Source organism: Neovison vison, chromosome 4 (genome assembly GCF_020171115.1).
Source record: "Neovison vison isolate M4711 chromosome 4, ASM_NN_V1, whole genome shotgun sequence".
Classification (NCBI taxonomy): domain Eukaryota; kingdom Metazoa; phylum Chordata; class Mammalia; order Carnivora; family Mustelidae; genus Neogale; species Neogale vison.
In genome coordinates this window covers 43,442,510-43,448,509 of record NC_058094.1, presented here as the reverse complement: position 1 = coordinate 43,448,509, position 6,000 = coordinate 43,442,510, and positions in this window count along the sequence as shown.

Here is a 6,000-nt window from a genome sequence, read left to right as displayed (position 1 = left end):
CATAACTCGGCAGCTTCTCCAGTGAAATCTGAAACAGGCCCCCAGACACAGCTGGCAAGGGGAGCCGGAGGAAAAAGGCAGGTTTAATAAGCAAGGGAATAAACACAAGGCTTATCTGGGCAGTGGTACGAAATCTACAAAATTTATAAAGAGGCCTTACCTGGATTCAGTCAGTATACTGCCCACATGGCTCTGTCGAAGTTGCCACCTTGAAAACGAAAGCTCCCAGTGGTGAAAACTTGCTGGGGGCAGAAGTACATTCCAAAGACAGGGGCAGGCCTGAAAGGCCTCCACTTATTATCCACCACCACCACCACCACCCCACCCAGCAGCTCAAGGATCAATCAGGGGTCACATCCCCTTGATGACCTCCTCCAACTATAACTAGGGCAGGAGGAGGTGCTACCGGCATCTAGTTGCATATCAGCATCTAAATATCCTGCAACTTGCAAGATTGCCACACAAAGAATTAGCTGGCCCAAAATGTCGATAATGCTGAAGTTGAGAAAGCCTGATCTATGGGAATGAGGTGTAGTACTTATTCAAACATATTTACTGTGGAATAAACCATGAGTCTAGTGCAGCACTTGGCATTTGAGATAAAGCAAAAAAACCCCAGAGTTCCTTCCTTAAACACCTCAGATTCCAGTTAAGAGACACATAAATGGATAATCATGGAATAGATTCTATGTAAGAAAATAATCACCTAGCTCAGCCTTGGGTGGGCGGGGTTGGGGGGACTTCTGTGGGGAAAGTCTGGGGATTTATCTGGGAATAAATAAATCTTGAAGGATAGATATGTAGGCATTTTCCAGATTAAATAAGAGAGAATGGTGTTAGGCAGAGGAAGGAAAGAATGTTAACAATGAGCACAAAGGGACCTAACAACCTTCCTATACCACTATACCACATATGGGCCAAGAACTAATATGTCATCTTTGTACATTTTCATTGGCTTTTCTCTCACTTGGAATACCTTTTTCACTCTCTTTTTTTCTTTGATGAAACTATCACCATCTCTCAAGTCATAGGTCATGAGGGCAAGAGTACTATTTTTTCTTTCTTGTTTGAAATGTTCATGGATTTTTTTGCAAGGGTAAAGTACAGTTCTGCCATGTGGCAAATGCTCAATAAATATTTTTTGAATGAAAATGAATAAACTTAAATATAAGTTCCTTTCTGAAACGTTCTGAATTTCTCACTATGAAAAAGGCTGAACTGCCTTTTTCTATACTACTTACATTGTGTATAGATGAGGAATTTGAAAGATGACTTATCAATACCTGATAAAGGTGCTTAGTGGTTATTAAGTGAATGAAAAATAGAAGAACATAATGGAAATAAAATGGACAAGTTTACCAGTTGTCTGGGCTCATGATATAGCTCACTAAAACACTTGTCTTTCTAGTCCTCTCTGTAGAGTGGAGATTGATTCACTCAATAGAAAGAAGTAAAAATCACTTAGAATCTAATATCCGGAAATAGTTTTTACTTCTTCCTAAATATTCTTCAACTATACACAGGTGCACTCACGTGTCCACATGACATAAACACACACAGACATACATTCAAGCAAAACAGAATCCTATCATATGTATTCTATTTTTAAGTGCTTCTTCACCTTTCTCCATATCAATAGGTATAACTATATATAATTTTAATGATTCCATCACACTTTATTTAATAGATGTAACACAACTTGTTTAAAAAGACCCTTATGTTGGACACTCTCATCACTTTCAGATTTTTGAGGTTATGAACAAAACTATGGTTAAAATACTTTGTGCACTTCTGCACACGACAGGCATTATTATCTTGAAAGAATTTCTAAAGAGATACGGAAGCAACTAAAGTATATATGAAATTTTAGACTTTTAAAGTACACTGCAAAAGTGCCTTCCAGAAAGTGTGTGAGATTACCATTCCCCCAAGCAGTGTATGAAAGAGACTGTTTCCTCACATCTTTAATTAACACTGAGTGCTGGGTTGTGTGTTAGATTTTAATTTAATGTGTTATAATCCAACAGTATTTCCTTTATGATTTCTGACTCATGAATCAATGCCTAGAAATAATTTCTATACTGAGATTTTAAAAATGCTGTAGTTTCTTCTAATAATTTTTATGGGGTTTTTTCATTTAGAAATAATTCCATCAGAAATTAATCATTTTAAGTCATGGTATAGGCATCTTTTAATTTCCAAATGGATACTCAATTGTTTTAATATATTTAATAAGTAATCTATCTTTCCATCTTCATGACTTACAGGCTACATTAAGTGAATATTTATATTTGGATCTATTTCCAGACTGCAAATTTTATTGCTTTGTCTACTTTCCCTGACTGTAAGATTATTTTAATTATTATAACTTTATAATACACTTTAATATCTGGTGGATTAAGGTTCTCTTTTCTGTTTCCAATTTAGAAAAAAGTTTAAATTTGTATAATAACGAATCATCTCATCCAGGGAGACAGTTGGTCTCTTTTTTATTAAAGTTTGATTATCGTACTCTAAGGTCTTTTTTCCAATGAAGACTCTTGACAGTTCTTGCTGATTTTTTTCTAGACAATTCAAAGTTTTTATTGTGATTATAAGATATATTTTTATATTATGATATTTAGCTAACTATTGTAATTATTAGATAGAGCTATTAATTTTCACATAGTTTTCTAATGGGCCATGTTATATAAATCTTACTCAATATCTCATTAGTTTTCCAGTTAATCATATAATCTGCAATCTATAGTCTTTTTCCACATTTCCTACTTATTCCAACTGTTTTAAAAAGTCTGATTGCATTGGCTATTATTTTTAGAAAAACATAAAATCATATAAAAGCATAAAACTTTCATGATTTTAATGATAACACCTTTAATATAGAGCATGGTACTGGAATTTGTATTTCAGTACTAAAAAGAATGATGATTGCAATGGGTTGAAACACACATTACATATATAAAATCTATGGCTTTATAGTGGTAGTAAAAGCTACAACAGGAACAACAATGGCAAATCTCTATTGGTAATTATTAGAGAGTGCTAACCTATTACTCTGAAATTTGGTAAAGGCAAAGATTCAACTATTTATCCTTCCTTTCCTGTTATGAGCCATATTCTAAGGTAACCGAATAGTTGATTAAATTTCTCAGTTTTTTGTTTTGTTTTGTTTTAATAATTTCACCTAAATGCTGAAGGACTGATAGAAAATTGTCATTCTGGGGCTCCTGGGTGGTTCAGTCAGTTAAGCATCTGCCTCTTGATTTCAAGTCAGGTCATGATCTCGGGGTCCTGAGACAAAGTCCTAGGGCAAGCTCTGTGCTGGGCATGGAGTCTGCTTATGATTCTCTCTCTCCCTCTCCTGTCCCACCCCTCCATCTCACTTGTGCACATGCTCTCTTACTCTCTCTTGAAAAAAAATAAGTAAATTTTTAAAAAATTGTCATTTTGTAATGTCAAAAATTGTCAAATGAGATAATAGATCTAGGGAATAATTATAAACAGATGCTAAAAGCCCCAGGCAAAATGTTGATTTTGGAGGGAAAGGGGTTACTAGCACATGAACCCATTGGTAAATTTCACCATCATTATAAATGAGACAACCAGAAGTGATGTATCTCATTAAGTACTATGACATACTGTTGCCTTAAAAATAAACAAATAACAATAACGGAATTACCTGGCTCTAATCTAGCCTAAGATCTAACTCCTACTGTATAAAAAATATGAAAAATAGAGGTATAAAATAAATAACAAAATGAAAATAGCCAAGTCTAAAATATTAGAAATCCAAGAGGACAAATATTGTGGTTTCTTCAGCAAATCAGTGGCATTAAAGAAAAAGAGGTTTGCTATAGAATAAAAGAAATTTAAGAGGCTTACAATAAAATGTAGTACACATCTTGATTCAAAGCCTATTATAAATAGGTATCTTGAAGAAATTTGAGACATTCTAATATGGACTTGGTATTAAATGATTTGAAGAAATAACTAGTCCTATTAGCTTTAATAATAGCTTCTTGGTAATGCAAGGAAAAAAACAACAAATAACAAACAAAAAAATGAAAGTTCTTGTCAGAAATGTATACTGAGATATTTATAGGTAAAATGTCACCTTATTTGAGGTTTGCTTAAAAATATCTCAGGTTACAAAAAAAAAAACCCACACAAATGGAGAAACAAGAGTGGGAAAATATTGGTAATTGTTGACTCGAGGTGATGGGTATACTGAGGTTTATTACACTCTTATCTCTAGTTTGGTGTAATGCATGTGGCCAGTGATTAAGAAAAAGGGGTGAGGAGTGAGAGTGGGAAAATAGTCTTGATTCTAAGTAAAAAGAATGGAGGCAGTTAATATGGTAAGTACATAGTTAAGTGCGACTTAACATAAAAGTGAGGTTCATACAAACTGAAAAAGGAAATGTTAGAGATTGCCTAGAGTTTAGAATTGGGGCAGATAAAGGAGAATGTGAAGGGTAGAAAAGGAAGCAATGGTACTCGAAAATGTCTACAAGGACGTTCGCTATCTGGATCACCGATGTTTGGGAACTAGTGTAACAAATGATTGTTTGTGTCTAAATTACTTCTCTTTGGTCTATCAACTTCTCACATGCCAGTGCTTCATGCAAAATATCCTCTTGCAGCGAAGACTGTGACCTCCTTCTCATGGACATTACAGCCAGAATTCTATCTCAACATGGTTTATTTATAAAACCTTCTATTAAAAAAACTAGTTGCTGCAATTTAAGAGACTTACAATGTCTTTAACCTCAGTTTATAAAAAACAAACAAACAAACAAACAACAACAACAAAAAACAGGAAAAAAAGCCCTGATTTTTTTGTCTTATCCTAGGATGCACAGAGAATGCAATGCAATGAAGACCTGCCTTGTCACATTGAGTAGAGCAACTGCAGAAGCAATTTGTTACAAGCAGATGGGTAGTTGAACGCTAAAAAGTATAATAAACTAGAACGAAATTAGATATTGAAATCAATTTCTTTTAGGCTTACCATGAAACTTCAGATTTACACAATTGTATTTGAAGAAGTCAGAAAAAAAAAAAGGCATACTAAGATGGGTGCCTATGAAAACAGAACTTTACACATGCTATAGCCTTTATAGTCACCATTTACTTGGTTGGTTCAAATATTTATAGTTCATTGTTATGACTGCCAAAACTGGCAACCACAAGGATTGTTGTCTCAATTAGGACAGTAAACAGATTGTCTCTTTTTTTAATGAAAAAATCTAAAATGTAATACTTCACAGTTTAACATGTTTATTCATCTAAACGAGCTAAAAAATAATGGTGCGACATCTGTTCGAGAGGCATTGGTACCTCAAATTTTGGCTGCCTCCCCACCAATTTGGTTGTTGTTTTAAAAAATGAAGAATAGGAGGGAGTTCTGTCATCAAAAAATCTTTTGGCATGTAAAGTATCTTATTTTTCTTGAAATAAGGATTTCATGTCTGTTGCTAAGGATAAAAAAAAATTATTTAAGAATGAGGCACTCTGCTGAATAGGGCAGCAGTTCAATTGTTTTAAATGAATTTACTGGCCCACTATGGATATTTCCACACTGTTATAGTTCTTTGAGTGACTCTCCCAGTTCCCGTTATACCTACCTGCATCGCTAAAATACAAAATAAAATACTAAGAATGTTTCTGTTGGCACTGAATTCTTCTGTTAGGTTTTTTGGGGTTTTTTTGTTTGTTTGTTTGGTTTTTTTACTGTGGGTTGCACTGATTCTTGATATGATGTCAATGAAACAAAATCTAGCAAACATACATTCTATCCTGGCTGCATTGGAGCAATTCTAATAAAGGAAGGCAGTGCCGCTAAAGGTGAAATGGTAGGAATCTCCCCAGAGAAGCCCAAGGTAAGTGTACATACTTTAGATAGTGTAGTCTCTGGCTCAACAACCTTACATTAGGGATGAAATACATGAAAATTCTCTAAGTTTAATTTCTGGAAATTTTATTTCTGAAGCCCATCTA